A 23,479-nucleotide genomic window follows, 5' to 3' on the forward strand; every position below is an offset into this window, starting at 1 on the left:
GACAAAAATAGACAAAAGAAAGACAGAGAGAAGTAGAGCAAGAAAGAGAAGTTGTGCTGTGTGGCATGTGTTTATGGAAGTTTTCTGGACATGATTTTACAGATTCAGGTTCTGAGAGAACAAACTATTCACTGGGGAAAACAGAAAAAGCTGGAGAATTAGAAGGATCCAGAAGATTGTAACACATTGTCCAAGTTAATGTGAGTCCAAGCAGAACAACTCATGAAGATGCCACTGGAGAAAGCACAATATTCCCATCTCCTATGACTGTCAATGGCAGATGACTTAAATGCCCGTGACTTCGGACTTGACTCCATTTTTCCCTTGGAGAACTGGGTTTGGATCTGTTGAACAAAGGCTGGCCCTGGGTTTTGAAACAAACAAACAGACAAACACACCAAAAAATATTTAAAGAAGGCAACAACTGCCTGCACGCCAAGAGACTGTTGACTCTTCTTTGGAGCTAGTACGATGTGAAACTTGCTTAATAATGTAGAATCCACACAGCACAAAGGGAACACTTTAACAAATTATGAGGAAGAGAGAGAGGAGAGAGGAGAGAGAGAGAGAGAGAGAGAGAGAGAGAGAGAGAGAGAGAGAGAGATCTGTTTATCTCCCTCCTCTAGTTTTTCAGACTAGAGATTTCATCTTCCTCTGTCTCTGGTGCTGGTGGCTTTACCACTGGTTTGGGGGGACTGGGATAGGGATATGAAGAAAAAAAGTCTTGAGTGCTGATTTTAAACTCTCTCTGCCTCTCTCTCTGTCTCTCTGTCTCTCTCTCTCTAGAGTGCTCCTCTCTCTCTAGAGTACTCTCTTTCACTCTCCCTCTGCCCCTCTCCCTCTCCTTCTCCTTCTCTCTCTCTCTCTCTACACACACACACACACACACACACACACACACACACGCACACACACGCACACATATACACACTTCCTAGGATGAAAGAAAAAAATGAAAAGGAAGGCACCCATGGTGATGCATGACTTTGATCTCACTTTGGTCTCAGCACTGGAGAGGAAGATAGGAAGGCATATCTGGATGCAATGTGAAGAAGGCCTATGTCAGATTAGTTAAGGGCTAGGTAACTGTTACCTAGCTAGTCTGCCATTTTGTTGCAGTTACTAATATTATAAGGACACTTTCTCATTAGTTGTTTCTGCTGTTACTGCCGGAATTCATTACATATCCTGTTAGGTTCTTCTGTGTGATAACACACTCAGAAACCATACACTGTAGAAGTCAGTCTAACTGCTTTCTTTGTTGTCTAGTTACCCACAATATTCTTGGACCTGAACCGAACACCCAGCAGCATTTCCCAAAACCATCAACCCGAGGCCAATTTCAGGGGAGGGGAGGTTACAATTTAAGCTTTGACCAAGGGTGGGAGTGGAGGAGTGGGGACCATGTCTTGGATGGGGCGATCACTTAAGACTTAAGAAAGCATGGGTACAGCCAAGGCACCCCAAGCCTAGTGGTGGTCAGTCCCACAGCTGCTACCTGAAACCTCCCCATCTATTCTATGGGCCACCACACAGCTGTGGCAGAGGGCGGGGCAGGCAAAGGCATACCCAGGCCAAGTGCCAGCAGCAGGTGATTGTGTGAGACATGTCCGTCCACAGTTGCGTTAGCTGTGCCCCCCACACCCAAAAGAAACCGATTTCAACACAACTTATTGATCCCATAAGTTCAACCAGGCAGACAGCAGTTATACTCGATAGATGATGTTACACAGTACAACATAGGTATTTCAAATGGACAAGAAGTTAGTATCAGAGCAGTGTCTCAGGATGAAGTCTAAATGGGGCTTCCTCTCCAGTACTTTGAGGTCTACAGATGGATCTAGAAAATTCACTACTATGGAAAATGAAGACTTGGGTTGGATGGGGAAGGGAGGCCGGGGCCTTGGTGACTAATGGCTGTAACACTGTCCTTCTGGTGGCTGTGGCAGCTTCATGTTCTCTTTTGACATCATCAAGCGCCTCAGTTCCTGCAGGATGACTTTGATGCTGTGGGAATTCTGTCACTTTGCCAGCACTGCCATGGCTCGTGGATCCACCACTCCATTGGAACTGCTCACGCCGTTCATATTGACTCTTGTTACAAATCTCACAGACTGGAATGCTTCTGGATACTAGCGTGGCCCACAGTCTATCTTAAGGCTGCACATTCGGTTTTCATAAATTGTTCGTGGAGGCCCAATTATCATGCCTGTCCATCATGTGAGTGTCATGTCCTCATCGTCCTCCAGACCCTAGCTAACTGTGCTGTCGCCTACTTCTTTCTGGCCTTCTTCCAGCTCTTCCAACTGGAAATTTCCGACTGGAAATCTCGAAGGACTTTTACTCCCGAGCCTGTGGTGGCTGCCATCTTGCGTTGCTATCGCTCGAAGTCAGTCCTTCCTTTCTTCCTCTACCCCTATGTCCCTAGCTCCTTCCCTCTCTCTCTCTCTCTCTCTCTCTCTCTCTCTCTCTCTCTCTCTCTCTCTCTCTCTCTCTCTCTCTCTCTTTTTACCACAGGGTCTCATAAACCCCAGACTTGCCTGAAGCTCACTATATATCCAGTGATGACTTTGAATGTCTGATATTCACCAATAAATTGTAGATACGAACAACCATGCCTGATCTTGTACAGTTTTGGAACTCATCCAAGGGTGTCTTACATACTGGTGTGTAGCCTGTCAAATGAGCAACTTACCAAATCTCTTCCTGTTTCTTCCTTGTTCCCTTCCTTCCTTCCTTCCTTCCTTCCTTCCTTCCTTCCTTCCTTCCTTCCTTCCTTCCTTCCTTCAATGCTTTCTTTCTTCCCTTCTTTTATTTTCCTTCTGTTCTTTCTGTTCATGCATTTTGTTTTCATTTTGATTTTGAAGTTAAAAGCTATTACTCAAGTTTTCACTTCTTGAAACCAGAAAGCATGAGCTGTAGAGCATTTAGACTTTCATATGTAGGAATCATTGTGTACCTATAGCAAAAACTTTATACACTAAAGGTGACAGAAGCATTATTGTCTCAAAGTACTGGCTCTGTTCTTCAATTATTGTTAGAAACTTTTATTATTATTAATAGTCCACATAATCTAATATGTATACTATGAACATCTGCATTTTGAAAATGACAAAGGGGTATAAATTACATTTCCAATGCAGTAACACAGAAACAAGCATTTTTCTAATATTCTCATTCTAGAGTTAATATTTTATCTATTATGCAATTGTATTTTAGAGAAATTCATTAAGGATTCTCCTCTTGCTTAATTGTAGGTGACATTATCAAAACTTCTGAGAAAAAAGGAATTCCAATATGATTGTACTTAATATCTTAAAGTTGAAATTCGTACAAAAAACAACACTAGGGTGAATTTTTTTATAACTTCTGATTTCTTTGAATAGGCATGAGATTAGACATGGCTTGTGTCATTCTTAGAAGTTCTTACAAGAAAGTAACAGGAGAATTCTTTTGGAGATTCCATAATTCGTGTCATTATTTGAAGAAGATGCTTATCAGTTTTATCTGAGGTTACTGTCTAGGTGAGGTGTTTCCAGGATGTTTTCATCTTATTACAAGAAGTCACAGAGAGCAAGGTGACAAAGAACCTTTATTCAAAAGCAAAGTGAGAAACACAGGAATTCAGTGTAGCTTTAATTTGTGGACCTCTTGAGAAGGAGGAATTGTTTACTCAGAGTTCAGTGTCGATATTTCTGTTTTGATTGGCTTTTTTTTGATTAGGCAAGCCTTAATTAACTGTGAACATCAGTTACCATGATGCATTTGATTTAATCAAATGCATATCCATTATCACTAGGTATATGACATTAAACAGTATGTTTCCCTTGAAAGTTGTTCCAGAGGATTCAATACGACTTACTGAGTATATATTCTAAACTGTCTCAGGCCAGTTGAAACAGATTTCTCCCTCCAGTATCTGGATATGCTCTTGAATACTTTTGAATGGAAGTTGATCATGAAAGAGAAGTTTATAAACAATGTTATATGCAGGGAGTCTTAGTCCATTGTTTGATACGTATACAGCTTCATGGAGGTGAGATGAGGTGAGCAACTTCATTGTTAGGTAAACTTCTGGAAGGTAGATTTTTATGCAGCCTAAGTCAAGAGAAGACCCAGGTGGAAGTGCTTTTCCCATACCTATATGCCTCATTCAAGGAATTTTAGTGCTTTTGCTTGTATCATTACTTAGGCTACAGTACAGCTCACTGTTTCTTTGATGTTTGCTCAGACTCAGCTCAGTCAGTGACTGCATCTCAGTAGCTGCTGGACTTATTTGACTCTTGTTCTTTGTCTTCCAATTTAATGGTGACTTCTTCAAGGATCAATTTGGTCACTCTATGAATATTAATATAACTAGTCATAAGCCCTTATCAAATGATATCCAAGTCTCCTATGCTGACATAAAATGGAATTGTCACTCCAGAGGCTTGCTGAGCTTCAATATGAACTTCTAGCTTCATGATGAGTAAATAACCTTCATCAATTGCTTATAAGAAATTCATTTAAATTTTGACAATTATGTTGGGCCAGCAAGAGGGAAAAAGGACTAGCAGAACAAGCTTAACACCCTCACTTTAAAAATAGGAATCCATAGATAATGACCCATTACAGAAATTGGCCATCTGGCCTATAAACATGCTGTGGAATCAGAAGACCTACGTGCAAACACACACATGCAGCACACACACACACACACCCCAAAAAATAATAAACTAATGTTTTTTAAAATTTTCTAATATTAATATGTCATGCCCTTTCTTTATTCTGACAACTGATTTATTTTACATATGTGGATTCATGGTTCACAAAATAGTATTCATGATCAATGGCAATTATAAAGGTCAAGTGGACATTTTCATGAGTTCAAGGTTATAAATTTTGAATTTAATATTCCTCAATACATGACCACCAAGAATTAGTGTGTGTGATATGGTGTGCATGTATGTGTGTGTGTCTGTCTGTCTGTCTATGCCTTCATGCATATGTGTTCAAGCAGAAGACAGAGAAATAAATAGTAACCTCTTTTATAACTTTCTACACAATTTTCTCAATTCAAAGCCTTTCACTTATACTGATGCTGTCTTGCTGTGCACAAGCTCCAGAAATTCTTTCCCTGTCATCATAGCACTGGAGTTATAGCTGTATACAATCATGACTGTTTTAAAGTATGGGCACAGAAATTTGAATTCTCTTCTTTCTGCAGCAAATTCTTTCCCACACTCTTATCATCACTTCTGAGTAATTCTGAAGACTGCTGTTTTCACTCTCTGTAAACTTGGTAAATTATATTTACAGTCAGGATTTGGAATTTCTAAGGTCTGATAATAAAACCTACCCCATGTCGACTAAGAGCTTTTAGAATGTGGCCATTTCTATTTACTTTTCATAATTTCAAATGTCTCCTCCTAAACAGAAATCAATGTTTTGATAATCATAATCTAGAATGTTTCCAACTGATTTAAAATGTTACTTCAAATTGTTAATTCATTTCTTTTTTTGTACCATGACATGATTTGGGCTTCTGGAAATAGTAAGTTCAAGCAGAAATAAAAGTTTAGACATACTGTATCTACACAGATAAGGCTTAAACAGCCAACAAGCATTTCTCTAACTGACATGTTTACAAAGGTGTCCTGTGAAAAAATAAACTAAAAGGTCAGAAATTTTGCTAGTTCAACACTCTGGGTACAAGTAGTTGAAATGACTGATCTTCTCTGTCAGACTGAGGATTTCCTCCCGATGCACTGCAGTGTCAGCAATCAATGTTGTCCCTTTTCTCTTGATCCATCTGACTGATTCCAGATACCTGATCTAACTGAAGCGGTGATTTGAAATATTACTGCATTCACTGGCCATTTCAGTATAGAAAGAACTGGAAATGATATCTAAAAGGAGAAGACCAAACTGAGCAAAGCATACTCTAGCTAATGCTGCAAGGTAACATGGTGATCAACATAGTTGGTTCCTGACAGACCTGTGTTTCATCTGTGGATGTCTAAAAGATATAACACTGTGAAAATCTACTTATTCTTAGAGATGTAACATTCCTCTTCTGTTCATTGTGAGGAGAAAATTAAATTGATCATGCAATAGTCGTAGTGGGAACTATGTCAAACTAATAACCATACATGATAGCAATTGTTATTTGGACTCTCTTCTTGATGCTGTTCTTTCACAGCAAGTCTGTTATCAATTAGTATTCAAAATATAACTGAAAAGAATGCCTCTACTGAAAACAGTTGCTTATCTAAAACCTAATAGAATACATATTCTATGAAACTCCACATGACTTTTCCTCTTCTTCTCCTTCTTCCTCTTCCTCTTCCTCATTTCTTCTTCTTCCTCTTCCTCTAATTCTTCCTCTTCCTCTTCTTCTTCTTTTTCTTCTCCTCCTCCTTCTTCATTCTTCCTCTTCCTCCGCCTCCCTCCTCCCCTCCTCCTCTTCTTGTTCTCTCTCTCTCTCTCTCTCTCTCTCTCTCTCTCTCTCACACACACACACACACACACACACACACACACACACACACACACTTGCCCTTTCTAGAAGATCTAGGGAAAGGCAAGCCTCAAATTCCTTATGTATGATAAAATCTTATCCTGATACCTGGGATGAACAGCTCAAGTCATTATATCTGGTTAAGTTATAGAAGAATGTATATCAGTGCCTTGTACATGCTAGGGATGCATTGTTCTGAAGTTTATCTCCAGCCCCCATCCACTTCCTAAAGCACAACATTTTCTAGCTTTAAATTTTTGAGGCAGCATCTCATGAACATTATGCTGGTTTTAATTTTACTGTGTAATTGAAAATGACCTTGAATTTCTGTTCTTTGCGTCCCTACTTCTCGAATGCTGGAAGTACAGCTGTGTGCTGCCACACTGAGTTTTTTCTTTCTTCCTTGCCAGAAAAATAATAATGAACAATTCATCTAATGTACAAGACATGTGGAGGAGGAGCTGTGACTCAAGATATTTGAGACACACACACACACACACACACACACACACACATTCATATCACAGCTCTGTCTATTTGTTCAATTTTCACAGGTAAAGACACTGTATGTCATGTACAAAATACCCATGCAAATTAATTTTAGCTAACAAACCAGTCAAGCATTTTGCTCCTTCCCTTTATAATTTGTTTGGCATGCTAATCACTATACCACACCTCCTTGACAACTGTTTTGTCTTGCAAATTCACAGATGCACACTCAGTGTAATGGCAGTTGACCAGGAGAGATTTTGCTAAAGTGTGTGTTGTTTTGTTATATCCAGGTTCCTTTAATTAAAATTTCAGACCTATGATATATCCTTATGGAAAGCTGCACTTTGTTTACACTGAAAATACTATCTTTTAGAAATATTAAGGGTTGATGCTGAAAAGATGGTTTAGTCAACAAAGGGCTTGCCACACTACATCAAGACCTGAGTTTGAGCACCAGAATCCATGTGCTGCAGCTTGATTTCTATTACTAGGATAAAACATCATAACCAATTACAACTTAATACAGAAACAATTTGTCTTAAGATTAGATCATCATAAGGGAAAGTGAAGGCAGAAACTTGAAGATAGAAACCAAAGCTGCCACGAAGAAACACTGCTTAATTCTTTGTTATCCATGTCATTCTCAGCCTGCTATCTTCTACAACCCAAAACAAACTGCCAAGGTGAGGCCCCACAATATTCCTAACTCCAATACTCATTCTTTACAAGGAAAAGACCCAGGACCAAGTCTTTTGGAAACATTTTTGTCAGAATCATAGTAGGAGGTATGCTTCAGATTATAGTCTGCAACAGTTTTGCTTTATAGGCGAAGCCCAAGAGAATTCATTTTAGGAAAGATTCCTGATATTAATATATGTTTCTTGTTATTATTAAACATATATAGCAATCATTAGGTACTAGCCCACCCCCTTTGAGCAGATAGCTGCAGATCTACGAAGATGTACTCTCTTGCAGTGATTCTATATAGACAAATAGATGACTTCTTAATTCTTAAGGATGATCCTACAAGAATTACTGAAATATCAGTGATTATTAAGCTCTCTTAATAGTAGTACTGCTAGTAGATCCCTTTCTGATAGTTAAAACTGCAATGAGAATTCTGTCAGTCTCCCATGTGTCACCAAGTAATTGATTGCTAGACAGTAACCATACTTTCTATTACTCAAAACACATTCCAAGAGATTGTCAAAACAATTAACTAAGGTCACGTAAAGGGAACTAACAATTTATTATAGGTAAAAGAAGATAAAATATTGTCTGGGTTAATCTATACAAAACTTCACTAATAGCTCAGTTATGGTTTTCAACTCTCTAAGAACCTGTGAACATGTCACAGGTGGTGGATGTTTAACTAGATAATTACTCCTAATGGCTATGCATGTAAACACTCTCAGTTGTAAACTTCTATGTCATTTATGATTTGCTTTTATGTGTGAACGTGTGGTGAACTTTTTAACATGTGATCATGTATTCTGAAAATTGTATATGTACTGAGGACAAAAAGATGCGAAAGAGAATTTTTCCCTTTTCCCATTCAGGATCTTTCTGCTTTTCCCCTTAGATAGCTTTCATAAGAAATGTTTTACAACTTAGTAATAAATATTATAATCACTTCTCAAAGTACCCTCCTTTTCCTGTAACTTCTGACTAGCTGGTGGAAAGTTCTATCTGTGCAGTTCCTGCTGAGATAGCACAAAGTCTATTTACTTAATCCTTTGCTGTTTTAGGAAGAGATGTTAAGTGCCAGAAACTTGCAGTTTCTAGGCAGTTCAGCTACAGTAGCAAGGTAATTTAGTCTCAAATAAGTAAATTTTTTTATTATTACACAGCAACCCTAAATATGTCATAAGACAAAGTCTTATCCCTGTATCTTGTAAGGAACAGTCGTATCCTCTCCCAATGCTCTTTCCTTTCTCTGCCTTATGAAAAACTGACAAGAAAGAAGACCCTGCCAAAGTTGGCACTGGGCACATTTTTTTTTCAGTTGAAGATTCCTCTTCCCAAATGACCCTAGTTTGTTTCAAGTTGACAAAAGAAAGTAGTCAAGCAGTATGCAATGTAAAAAGGAGGACAACTAAAAAATGTCTAATTCTACCAGTGAGAAAATAAGGTAGTTAAGCAGAAATAGCTCCTGTGTGCTAGGAATAGTCAGGTTAACCAATTTTCAAGATACAGCTTCTGTTATGAAAACTTATCTCAAGAAGAAGATATTTAAAGGAGATAAAGAGGAACCTTAATAAGAGGATTAAAGGGGGACAGGGATGAGGTGGTAGGCTATTATAGGGACTACTGTGAAAGACAAGAAACTATAAACACCCCTTGAATATACATTTGGGACACTACCACTGTAGAACCTTCCTAAGCTACACATACACACACACACACACACACACACACACACACACACACACACACACATACACACACACACACACACACACATTATATGAAAGGAAGATAGATGGAGTCATCAAAGATGAAGTTCTAAATAGATATCATATGTCACCATGTAAAACGTTTGGCCAGGAATACCTTGCATATTGTTAAATCATTGATGAAAGACGATACCATAGATCAGATGGCCTCCCATCACAGGCCATTCTTTTGGGTATTATTTACTCTCTATAACATGATCATAAATGTATAGTGCTGAGGATAACATACAATGTCAAACATGGAGAAGTAGAGCCAGAGCCCAGATGAATGTTTCATTCCTACTGACTAGAGTTTATGATGCTGGAAGGGAAAAAATATTTAGATATAAGCCCTATAATCTATAACAGTCAGTTGGTTAAAAAATTTACTCACTTAATAGTGGTATAAATGTGTGAATAAACAACCTCCTTTCTTTTACATTGTATTTGAGCCCCACTCTGTGAGACAGAATTCATATCTGACACTGATAAAGTAGCCACAAACCTGATAATATATGTATATGTATATGTGTATATACATATTTATATATATGAGTGTGTTTGTCTGCGTGTATTTTCACATACATTTAGAGAAAAGCAATACTTTTATTATTCTAAAGGAACATAGCAATAAAATGAATGGCTCCTGCTAATGTACTGTTGTTATAGGTGTAGATCGGTGCCATGTTCTGCCTTCGTAAGAGAAGCTTTCTTTCAGTTGAAGGGAACTAATATAGAGTTCGGTTAGTGATGGAATTTTGAGCTCTCTATCATAAGTGAGATTTTTTTATCATACCCCTTACCTAAAATATCAGGCATCTGTATGGAAGAGGAGGCAGAAAGAATGAAAGAGCCAGAGGTAAGTGATGACTTCAAAGAAACCGTATTTTCAAAACACAATCATACAGATACACATATGAAGTCATAGGAACTCTGACAGCTTGCACAAGTTCTGAGCAAGCTCAAACCAGATTAAAAAGCTAGCACTGAGAAGGAAACATATATACAAAGTCTCATCCCCAGGCAAGAAGCTGTTGGTGATTTAAACTTGCTGACAAAGCGAAAACCAATTTTCTCCAAAGGAGTATGATGGTATACAAACTTCACTCACTAGAAAGGAAAAAAAAAAACCTGCCCTGGAGTGTTGGGCAGCACTTATTGCCTCTACAATTATTTGTGTGTCTCTGTGTATACCTTGTCTTATTTTGTTTGTTTGGGTATTATTTTGTCTTATTACTTTTGTGTTTATTTTTAATTGATTTTTGGGTAGGCTTTATTTATTTATTTTTTTTTTGGTAACACCATAATAATAGAATTTTATATCGTTTCAAACACAAGAAAAGGGGAGCATTTTCAGTTACAAAAATCCTTACAATTTTTTAAAACTTTCTAAGTGGGCCAATGTAATAAATATATTCAGTGATCCATCATGTCTAATTCTTTTTTTTTTTTGTATTTCCTAAGTAATTTTTATTTTAAACTTTTTATTTTATTTTATTTTTTTTTATTATCTTGAGTATTTCTTATATACATTTCAAGTGTTATTCCCTTTCCCGGTTTCCGGACAGACATCACCCTCCCCCCTTCCCTTCCTTGTGGGTGTTCCCCTCCCAAACCTCCCCCCATTGCCACCCTCCCCGCATAGTCTAGTTCACTGGGGGTTCAGTCTTAGCAGGACCCAGGGCTTCCCCTTCCACTGGTGCTCTTACTAGGATATTCATTGCTACCTATGGGGACAGAGTCCAGGGTCAGTCCATGTATAGTCTTTAGGTAGTGGCTTAGTCCCTGGAAGCTCTGGTTGCTTGACATTGTTGTACTTTTGGGGTCTCGAGCACCTTCAAGCTCTTCCAGTTCTTTCTCTGATTCCTTCAACGGGGGACCTATTCTCAGTTCAGTGGTTTGCTGCTGGCATTCGCCTCTGTATTTGCTGTATTCTGGCTGTGTCTCTCAGGAGCGATCTACATCCGGCTCCTGTCGGTCTGCACTTCTTTGCTTCATCCATCTTGTCTAATTGGGTGGCTGTATATGTATGGGCCACCTGTGGGGCAGGCTCTGAATGGGTGTTCCTTCAGTCTCTGTTTTAATCTTTGCCTCTCCCTTCCCTGCCAAGGGTATTCTTTTTCCTCATTTAAAGAAGGAGTGAAGCATTCACATTTTGATCATCCGTCTTGAGTTTCCTTTGTTCTAGGGATCTAGGGTAATTCAAGCATTTGGGCTAATAGCCACTTATCAATGAGTGCATACCATGTATGTCTTTCTGTGAGTGGGTTAGCTCACTCAGGATGATATTTTCCAGTTCCAACCATTTGCCTACGAATTTCATAAACTCGTTGTTTTTGATAGCTGAGTAATATTCCATTGTGTAGATGTACCACATTTTCTGTATCCATTCCTCTGTTGAAGGGCATCTGGGTTCTTTCCAGTTTCTGGCTATTATAAATAAGGCTGCGATGAACATAGTGGAGCACGTGTCTCTTTTATATGTTGAGGCATCTTTTGGGTATATGCCCAAGAGAGGTATGGCTGGATCCTCAGGCAGTTCAATGTCCAATTTTCTGAGGAACCTCCAGACTGATTTCCAGAATGGTTTTACCAGTCTGCAATCCCACCAACAATGGAGGAGTGTTCCTCTTTCTCCATATCCTCGCCAGCATCTGCTGTCACCTGAGTTTTTGATCTTAGCCATTCTCACTGGTGTGAGGTGAAATCTCAGGGTTGTTTTGATTTGCATTTCCCTTATGACTAAAGATGTTGAACATTTCTTTAGGTGTTTCTCAGCCATTCGGCATTCCTCAGCTGTGAATTCTTTGTTCAGCTCTGAAACCCATTTTTTAATAGGGTTATTTGTTTCCCTGCGGTCTAACTTCTTGAGTTCTTTGTATATTTTGGATATAAGGCCTCTATCTGTTATAGGATTGGTAAAGATCTTTTCCCAATCTGTTGGTTGTCGTTTTGTCCTAACCACAGTGTCCTTTGCCTTACAGAAGCTTTGCAGTTTTATGAGATCCCATTTGTCGATTCTTGATCTTAGAGCATAAGCCATTGGTGTTTTGTTCAGGAAATTTTTTCCAGTGCCCATGTGTTCCAGATGCTTCCCTAGTTTTTCTTCTATTAGTTTGAGTGTGTCTGGTTTGATGTGGAGGTCCTTGATCCACTTGGACTTAAGCTTTGTACAGGGTGATAAGCATGGATCGATCTGCATTCTTCTACATGTTGCCCTCCAGTTGAACCAGCACCATTTGCTGAAAATGCTATCTTTTTTCCATTGGATGGTTTTGGCTCCTTTGTCAAAAATCAAGTGACCATAGGTGTGTGGGTTCATTTCTGGGTCTTCAATTCTATTCCATTGGTCTATCTGTCTGTCTCTGTACCAATACCATGCAGTTTTTATCACTATTGCTCTGTAATACTGCTTGAGTTCAGGGATAGTGATTCCCCCTGAAGTCCTCTTATTGTTGAGGATAGCTTTAGCTATCCTGGGTTTTTTGTTATTCCAGATGAATTTGCAAATTGTTCTGTCTAACTCTTTGAAGAATTGGATTGGTATTTTGATGGGGATTGCATTGAATCTGTAGATTGCTTTTGGTAAAATGGCCATTTTTACTATATTAATCCTGCCAATCCATGAGCATGGGAGATCTTTCCATCTTCTGAGGTCTTCTTCAATTTCTTTCCTCAGTGTCTTGAAGTTCTTATTGTACAGATCTTTTACTTGCTTGGTTAAAGTCACACCGAGGTACTTTATATTATTTGGGTCTATTATGAAGGGTGTCGTTTCCCTAATTTCTTTCTCGGCTTGTTTCTCTTTTGTGTAGAGGAAGGCAACTGATTTATTTGAGTTAATTTTATACCCAGCCACTTTGCTGAAGTTGTTTATCAGCTTTAGTAGTTCTCTGGTGGAACTTTTGGGATCACTTAAATATACTATCATGTCATCTGCAAATAGTGATATTTTGACCTCTTCTTTTCTGATCTGTATCCCCTTGATCTCCTTTTGTTGTCTGATTGCTCTGGCTAGAACTTCAAGAACTATATTGAATAAGTAGGGAGAGAGTGGGCAGCCTTGTCTAGTCCCTGATTTTAGTGGGATTGCTTCAAGTTTCTCTCCATTTAGTTTAATGTTAGCAACTGGTTTGCTGTATATGGCTTTTACTATGTTTAGGTATGGGCCTTGAATACCTATTCTTTCCAGGACTTTTATCATGAAGGGGTGTTGAATTTTGTCAAATGCTTTCTCAGCATCTAATGAAATGATCATGTGGTTCTGTTCTTTCAGTTTGTTTATATGATGGATCACGTTGATGGTTTTCCTTATATTAAACCATCCCTGCATGCCTGGGATGAAGCCTACTTGATCATGGTGGATGATTGTTTTGATGTGCTCTTGAATTCGGTTTGCCAGAATTTTATTGAGTATTTTTGCGTCGATATTCATAAGGGAAATTGGTCTGAAGTTCTCTTTCTTTGTTGTGTCTTTGTGTGGTTTAGGTATAAGAGTAATTGTGGCTTCATAGAAGGAATTCGGTAGGGCTCCATCTGTTTCAATTTTGTGGAATAGTTTGGACAATATTGGTATAAGGTCTTCTATGAAGGTTTGATAGAATTCTGCACTAAACCCGTCTGGACCTGGGCTCTTTTTGGTTGGGAGACCTTTAATGACTGCTTCTATTTCCTTAGGAGTTATGGGGTTGTTTAACTGGTTTATCTGTTCCTGATTTAACTTCGATACCTGGTATCTGTCTAGGAAATTGTCCATTTCCTGAAGATTTTCAAGTTTTGTTGAATATAGGTTTTTATAGTAAGATCTGATGATTTTTTGAATTTCCTCTGAATCTGTAGTTATGTCTCCCTTTTCATTTCTGATTTTGTTAATTTGGACGCACTCTCTGTGTCCTCTCGTTAGTCTGGCTAAGGGTTTATCTATCTTGTTGATTTTCTCAAAGAACCAACTTTTGGTTCTGTTGATTCTTTCTATGGTCCTTCTTGTTTCTACTTGGTTGATTTCAGTTCTGAGTTTGATTATTTCCTGCCTTCTACTCCTCCTGGGTGTATTTGCTTCTTTTTGTTCTAGAGCTTTTAGGTGTGCTGTCAAGCTGCTGACATATGCTCTTTCCTGTTTCTTTCTGCAGGCACTCAGCGCTATGAGTTTTCCTCTTAGCACAGCTTTCATTGTGTCCCATAAGTTTGGGTATGTTGTACCTTCATTTTCATTAAATTCTAAAAAGTTTTTAATTTCTTTCTTTATTTCTTCCTTGACCAGGTTATCATTGAGTAGAGCATTGTTCAATTTCCACGTATGTGTGGGCATTCTTCCCTTATTGTTATTGAAGACCAGTTTTAGGCCGTGGTGGTCCGATAGCACGCATGGGATTATTTCTATCTTTCTGTACCTGTGAGGCCCGTTTTTTGACCAATTATATGGTCAATTTTGGAGAAAGTACCATGAGGAGCTGAGAAGAAGGTATATCCTTTTGCTTTAGGATAGAATGTTCTATAAATATCCGTTAAGTCCATTTGGCTCATGACTTCTCTTAGTCTGTCTACATCTCTGTTTAATTTCTGTTTCCATGATCTGTCCATTGATGAGAGTGGGGTGTTGAAATCTCCCACTATTATTGTGTGAGGTGCAATGTGTGTTTTGAGCTTTAGTAAGGTTTCTTTTACATATGTAGGTGCCCTTGTATTTGGGGCATAGATATTTAGGATTGAGAGTTCATCTTGGTGGATTTTTCCTTTGATGAATATGAAGTGTCCTTCCTTATCTTTTTTGATGACTTTTAGTTGAAAATTGATTTTATTTGATATTAGAATGGCTACTCCAGCTTGCTTCTTCTGACCATTTGCTTGGAAAATTGTTTTCCAGCCTTTCACTCTGAGGTAATGTCTGTCTTTGTCTCTGAGGTGTGTTTCCTGTAGGCAGCAGAATGCAGGGTCCTCGTTGCGTATCCAGTTTGTTAATCTATGTCTTTTTATTGGGGAGTTGAGGCCATTGATATTGAGAGATATTAAGGAATAGTGATTATTGCTTCCCGTTATATTCATATTTGGAAGTGAGGTTATGTTTGTGTGCTTTCATTCTCTTTGTTTTGTTGCCAAGATGATTAGTTTCTTGCTTCTAGGGTATAGCTTGCCTCCTTATGTTGGGCTTTACCCTTCATTATCCTTTGTAGTGCTGGACTTGTAGAAAGATATTGTGTAAATTTGGTTTTGTCATGGAATATCTTGGTTTCTCCATCTATGTTAATTGAGAGTTTTGCAGGATACAGTAACCTGGGCTGGCATTTGTGTTCTCTTAGGGTCTGTATGACATCTGTCCAGGATCTTATGGCCTTCATAGTTTCTGGCGAAAAGTCTGGTGTGATTCTGATAGGTCTGCCTTTATATGTTACTTGACCTTTTTCCCTTACTGCTTTTAATATTCTTTCTTTATTTTGTGCGTTTGGTGTTTTGACAATTATGTGACGGGAGGTGTTTCTTTTCTGGTCCAATCTATTTGGAGTTCTGTAGGCTTCTTGTATGCCTATGGGTATCTCTTTTTTTAGGTTAGGGAAGTTTTCTTCTATGATTTTGTTGAAGATATTTACTGGTCCTTTGAGCTGGGAGTCTTCACTCTCTTCTATACCTATTATCCTTAGGTTTGATCTTCTCATTGAGTCCTGGATTTCCTGTATGTTTTGGACCAGTAGCTTTTTCCGCTTTACATTATCTTTGACAGTTGAGTCAATGATTTCTATGGAATCTTCTGCTCCCGAGATTCTCTCTTCCATCTCTTGAATTCTGTTGGTGAAGCTTGTATCTACAGCTCCTTGTCTTTTCTTTTGATTTTCTATGTCCAGGGTTGTTTCCATGTGTTCTTTCTTGATTGCTTCTATTTCCATTTTTAATTCCTTCAACTGTTTGATTGTGTTTTCCTGGAATTCTTTCAGGGATTTTTGCGATTCCTCTCTGTAGGCTTCTACTTGTTCTCTAAGGGAGTTCTTTATGTCTTTCTTGAAGTCCTCCAGCATCATGATCAAATATGATTTTGAAACTAGGTCTTGCTTTTCTGGTGTGTTTGGATATTCCGTGTTTGCTTTGGTGGGAGAATTGGGCTCCGATGATGCCATGTAGTCTTGGTTTCTGTTGCTTGGGTTCCTGTGCTTGCCTCTCGCCATCAGACTATCTCTAGTGTTACTTTGTTCTGCTATTTCTGACAGTGGCTAGACTGTCCTATAACCTGTGTGTCAGGAGTGCTGTAGACCTGTTTTCCTGTTTTCTTTCAGCCAGTTATGGGGACAGAGTGTTCTGCTTTCGGGCGTGTAGTTTTTCCTCTCTACAGGTCTTCAGCTGTTCCTGTGTGCCTGTGTCTTGAGTTCACCAGGCAGGTTTCTTGCAGGGGAAAAGTTGGTCCTACCTGTGGTTCCAAGGCTCAAGTTTGCTCGTGGGGTACTGCCTAAGTCTTCTCCGCTGTGGCAGCAACCGGGAAAATCTGTGCCGCTCCTTCCGGGAGCCTCCGTGCACCAGGGTTTCAGTTGACGTTTGGTGTTTTCCTCTGGCGCCTGGATGTGCACAGAGTGCAGTCTCTTCTGGTTTCCCAGGCGTGTCCGCCTTTCTGAAGGTTCATCTCTCCCTCCCACGGGATTTGGTTGCAGAGAACTGTTTATCCGGTCTGTTTCCTTCAGGTTCCGGCAGTGTCTCAGACGCAGGGGTCCTGCCGCTCCCGGGCCCTCCCCTATGGGAACCCAGAGGCCTTATACAGTTGCCTCTTGGGCCAGGGATGTGGGCAGGGGTGGGCAGTGTTGGTGGTCTCCTCCGCTCTGCAGCCTCAGGAGTGCCCACCTGATCAGGCGGTGAGGTCTCTCTCCCACGGGGTTTGGGAGCAGAGAGCTGCTGCGGTCCGGGATCCGCCGGTGTGGGACTTCCGGTAAACACAGGAAGTGCCCGGCCTTAGAGGAATTTTGCCTCTGTGTGTCCTGAGTTCACCAGGCAGGTTTCTTGCAGGGGAAAAGTTGGTCCTACCTGCAGTTCCAAGGCTCAAGTTTGCTCGTGGGGTACTGCCTAAGTCCTCTCCGCTGTGGCAGCAATTGGGTAGGCTTTATATTCTTAAGAAAGGGAAAGATAGAGTTCTAGAAAAAGCATAAACACGGATTTGTAGATAGGTTTGGAGTATTTGTGTAGATTTCAATGAGATGAAAAATATAACCAAAATGTATTTTCTGTAATTTTATTTTTTAATTAAAGAAGTAAAACTTTAAATAGATAAATAACAAATAAGGTAGGAAAGAAATGAAGAAGACTTTGGATGGCAACCTCTAGTTTCTACAGTCACCTATACCAAAAGGAATGCACACTAAGTAAACACTAAATTTCTACAAATAACAGTGGATAAGAAAAACACTACACTCACAAAAATAGAAAAAAATTAGTGTTTATCAAGTAACAAGGAGAAAGTATCATTGTATTGCAATAAAAATTTACTTAAAAATATGATAGTTTAATCTTGTATGTTTTAGAAAAGTTGGAAGGCATAAAAGGTCTGACTTTTCAGGCCTCTTTTGGTTTTAGAAAAGAGTTTAATTTAAGAAACACGTCTATCTGCAGCATGGTCTTTATACTGGAAGAACAAATTCTTATTTTATTCTTTTCATGGCTATTTATACTCATCACGGTGATTAATTTTGTTGTTAACTTGACAGGATCAAAAATCACCTAGGAGACAAACTTCAGGAAATATCTGTAATGTGGGTTCTGAATTTAATTGATTAATGGGGAAAGACTCCACCTATGTATAGGCAACATCAGCATTCACCTCTTTCTATTTGCTGACAATAGAGGGTGGGTTACTAGCTGTGTATTATTACTTTTCCTGTGCACTGTATCATGAACTCTAATCTCAAATAAGCCATTTATTTGTAAGTAGTCTTTTTCAGATATTTTGGCATAAGAACAGACAAAGAGAAAAAGATATTTCATGTGTAATTTGTCATAATTATACAGGTAGGATGTTAGAAAGAAAAATGGTCCTTTGTCCTCATGTCCAAGGATAGTGGCAAGCTGGATCCTTAGATAATCCCAATCTGGTCCTAACAAATATTCCTTGGCCCTAAGGTAAAAAGTATGTTTAATCTATTTCTACTTTATATTTGATATTAAAAACTATATTGGACCCAAAGATAAGTTTACATACATCTATTTCTTGCCCTTGGTTTTATCTTCTCTGTAAAGTATGGCATGGGTATGTCTGAATATGTTTCCTCCTTATGTGGTAGAATCTTTAAATAGAAGAACCTAGCTTTATGATAACACATACTGCTCTTCTTTTTTTATCTTTATTAACTTGAGTACTTCTCATTTACATTTCGATTGTTAGTCCCCTTGCCGGTTTCTGGGTCCAAATCCCCCTCACCCCTCCCCGCCCCTTATATATGGGCTTCCCTCCCCATCCTTCCCCCAGTACCACCCTCCCCCCACAATCACGTTCACTGGGAGTTCAGTCTTGGCAGGACCAAGGGCTTCCCCTTCCACTGGTGCTCTTACAAGGCTATTCATTGCTACCTATAAGGTGGGAGCCCAGGGTCAATTCATGTATAGTCTTAGGGTAATGGCTTAGTCCCTGGAAGCTCTGGTTGGTAGGCATTGTTGTTCATATGGGGTCATGAGCCCCTTCAAGGTCTTCCAGTCCTTTCTCTGATTCCTTCAACGGGGGTCCTGTTCTCAGTTCAGTGGTTTGCTGCTGGCATTCGCCTATGTATTTGCTGTATCTGGGTGTGTCTCTCAGGAGAGATCTACATCCGGTTCCTGTCAGCCTCCACTTCTTTGCGTCATCCATCTTATCTAATTGGGTGGCTGTATATGTATGGGCCACATGTGGGGCAGGCTCTGAATGGGTGTTCCTTCTGCCTCTGTTCTAAATTTTGCCTCCCTATTCCCTCCCAAGGGTATTCTTGTTCCCCTTTTAAAGAAGGAGTGAACACATACTGCTCTTATTTTGTGTGTGTGTGTGTGTGTATCTGTGTGTGTGTCTGTGTGTCTGTGTGTGTGTGTGTGTGTGTGTGATATACATGATAATGTATGGGTATGTTTGCTGACAGAGGGGAGTGGAAGACATAATGCATCTTTCTCTACCATTCTTTCTTTTTCCCATGATACAGGGATACTCTGTCCCAACTTTTACAGACATATTAATAAATCTTTTTCCATAGCTACTCAATTTGAACACATTGCTTGTACGGGAATTTCCCTTAATTAATTGATTGGCTAATAAAGATGAAAAGAAGCCAACATTGAATGAGAAGGAGGAGGTGAGTCTTCCAGGTCCTAGAAAGGAAAAGGGGACTAAGGAAGAAGAAACAGGCTTTAAACAGGGAGGCAAGAGGGAGAGGAGGAAGGATATAGACTGAGAACTGTTAGCCCTGGTAGCAGCCTCCACCACAAGAATTTCTAACATAGAATAATTGGTGAGTTTAGAAGGATAGATTTCACACCTAGTGGTTGTGTCATCTGTTTATTTTAAACAAAGAGTACTGGTGTTTTCCATTCTAAGTGACCTAGATGAGCATGAGGGAAAGAACATAGCCAGGCGGCATTCAGCTAGGGTTTTGAATGGAAAGACTGTACAAAAGTCCAAGATCCAGAGGAGAGGAAACCACTGGAGAGCCCAGGCTGGCAAGAATGTCCCCAGAACTGACTATGGGGTGGTGATTTGGCAAGAGAGTGATCTTGGAGATTAGGAGAGGTAGAGCTGGCATTTGTGAGAGAGGCGTTGGCTAGGAAAAACACACAGTCATGGATCTCAGACTCTGTACCAGGATAGGAACAGACACCGCCAATGCCAATACATAGCTGACTTTAGCATGGGTTCATTTTTAAAGCTACATGGCTACAATAACTCATAACATCCAAAGCGTGTGAATAGTCCAATGGACATAGTAAGGTTTTTCAAAATTTGGCTTAACATGTGTACCTCAGCTATACTATAAAGAGTGTGTAAAAAACAAATCTAGCTATAATCCCAGTAAGGAAAATATATATTATTTATTTGTTTTGATGAGCATTCATTTTTTTCTATGTCTTTTACATGTTTTGGTATTTCTTGACAGAAATTCATATTAAAAAATGTTCATACAACAACTTTTGGTCTCAATTTCTCTTCTACTTTTCTTTATGTGCTATGAAAAACATTAGAACTAAAAGCAACTTGGGAAAGAAAGAGTATATTTAGCTTACACATTTAAGGCAAACCCCATCATTTAAGGAAAGGTTGAAGTGGGCTCTTAAAACAGTAACAATGGAGGCAGGCTGCTTGGGGATTCAATCTGGTTTGCTCAGGCTCATACTTAACAACATTATAATACATCATGAGTGAACCTTCAGAGGGATTGGTGTCACCAATAATAGACTGAGTCTTTCTAAATCAATTAGCCAAGCAGTCTCTTACAGACAGGATGTTGAAGACAGATTATTTCATTGAGATATCTCTTTTGGATGAATCTAGGTCATGTCAAATTGACAAGGCTAGGGAGGTCATATACTTCCTCTATGTCCACGAATGTACATTCATCTGTTTTATAAATGGTAGGATTTTCAGGAATACATGTTTAATAAATTTAGAAGAAAATTATGAATAACTTTATAGAACTGTTAACCTACTTAGAAAATCTCATCATTAGCAATTTTCTGAAGAACCAACACAAGACAAGGGAATTATCGCATTTGAACACACACACACACACACACACACACACACACGCACGCACACACACACACATGACTTGATAATAAAGAGACAAAGTTCTGATTTTTCTCTAAGAAGACACCACTGGATTATATAGAGCTGATTATTATATTTTATAAGCACAGTCAAATAAATTTGTTTTCCTGAATCTCATAAAGTTACAGTCTGAACTTACTTATCAAATAGTTTACATACATGCTAGTTGTGTATCTGTGAGAATTGGCTACTGAAAAATGTCTAGGTTTTTTTGGAGATCCTATCTGACATCAGTGTTGTTAGTGAGCTAATGATCATTAAGCCAATTTCAGCAACTATCCCAAATATTATAATATTTGAGATTTCAGAGTACTCAGGATATGTACCAGAGACAAAAATAAGTTTAATTTATTTAATATTTGTATGAAACAAGTTTTAATAAGTTTTATTTTTTTTACATTTATGGATAGATATATATGGATATGGACAGATGAGAGCCGTTGCTGAAAAAGTTCAAAAGTAGGCATTGGATTTTTCACAGTTGAAGTTACAAACTGTTACTATCCACTAAGTGTGCTTGCTACAAACTGAACTAGTGCCCAGTGAAAAGCTGCAAGCACTGTCAACTACCAAGTGATCTCTCCACTTCTTATATAGTATACTTTCAATTATGACCTGAGGCATTATTAAATCTTTCACTGAAAATAGCATGAGCATCTTTCTTACAAGAGGAATCTTTGCTTAAATTTGTTTTTGACAAACTGTGTAAGAAAAGCTATTAACGTTTACACAGTCCCCAAAATAGCTGAAAAGAAACAACACAAGAAAGAGCTTAAACACCACGCATGTGCACGCACGCAAACACAGACACACCCTGTTTCCCTCCCTTATACATTCAACCAATGTTGTGTTGAGACCATTGAGTGCAACCATTGATTGTAAAGTTTAAATTCACAGAGGATGGAAGGAAGATGGAGGAAGACAAAGATGAATCAGATTCTGTGTGGCTTTAAATAGCCCACAGGTAGCTCTGAATATCTCATAAGGGATGGATAATTACAGAATAATTTGTCTTATCTAGTTCCAGAGGGAGAAGACTTCATCATGGCTAGGAAGTATCAAAGCACGACGAAAAGCTGCAAGATCACATCTTGTAACAGAAATCCAGAGCAGACAGAGAGAACCAGAGTAAGCTGCCTCAGGCTCCTGTCACCATAGTCAGAGCTGCTCTGACTGCCCTGCCTTCCCCTCCTCCATGAGTCCGGTGTCCTAACTGGCCACTACAAACAAACCATGGATAAGTTGATTTAGTCGAATATGTTGTCACAGCAATGAGAAGAATAACGAATAGCATCATCTCCCTGAAACGAGAAGTGCTGGCCACCTCAACAGATTGCTACCTTTTCACAAAGCATTCATTCACAAGAAAGAAGTGAGTCTCTGCTATCATCAAAAGACCAAAGCTGTTAAAAGTCACTATTTGTGCAGTTTCCAGGGATGACAAGTTCAGGTTGAAAAGAGAGCATCAAAGTTATTCAAAAGCTCTTAATGTTGCACAAAGCCGTTTTCACTACAAAGCCTTAATTAAAAGTCACCCCTTAATTATTTATGTGCCACCCAGTGCTTCCAATGATTTCCCTAGAAGTTGCAGCTAACCTTCCGCAGAGTAGGGAGCATTGCATACAGTGACTCTGTGACATTCATTCAGACTACTCCCTGGTTCTTCCAGTCTGCCTTCAATAGCAGAGAAAGGTGAGAGCTCATGAGGACTCTGATGAGATTAAAAGCTATGAAAGTGCTGGTATTTGGGGATACTCATTTAAGGCCTAGAGAAATGTAAAACTCTAAGGTTTTTGTTTATTTGTATTGTTTTGGTTTTGTTTTTTGATGTTTTAAAAAGTCAGCTCACAGGAGAACAATCAGGCTGAGACTCGAACAGATTTTAAAGAACTAATAACAACCCTGATGAAAGAAAAGTGATCAAGTTATCTAATGCAGCCTCCTGGTGAGCAGACTAACACTGAGGTTGCAGGAGCAACTGTCTGGCAAACTCCAGCCCTGGGCAGGTGAGCTAAGAACACTTGAGAGAGAAGGATCCCAATCTGGGCCATCTCCATAGTATCCAAAGCAAAGATTGGGTGGAAGCAGGAGGAGCAAAGTGCTCAAGGTCATCTTTGGCTATATCAGTGTGTTTGAGGCCAGGCTGAGCTTTGTAACACCTTATCTCAGAAAGCAAACACGCAAAGGAAAATCACAGAAAACAAACAAATGAGCCGCATAGGCACCCACAACACCTCCAGCATCCTGACAGGACAGGAGAAATGAGCCGCATAGACACTCACAACTCCTCCAGCATCCTGACAG

The 23,479-nt window shown here is 39.2% G+C and overlaps 2 pseudogenes; both read right to left on the reverse strand.

Moving 5' to 3' along the window:
- The window catches only part of LOC134485541 (polyubiquitin-B-like), a 583,854-nt pseudogene that overhangs the window by 197,413 nt on the left and 362,962 nt on the right, over positions 1–23,479 (reverse strand).
- LOC134485552 (ubiquitin-conjugating enzyme E2 variant 1-like) lies at positions 1,784–2,246 on the reverse strand (annotated as a pseudogene).

This window comes from Rattus norvegicus, chromosome 2, assembly GCF_036323735.1.
Source record: "Rattus norvegicus strain BN/NHsdMcwi chromosome 2, GRCr8, whole genome shotgun sequence".
NCBI classification, from domain to species: domain Eukaryota; kingdom Metazoa; phylum Chordata; class Mammalia; order Rodentia; family Muridae; genus Rattus; species Rattus norvegicus.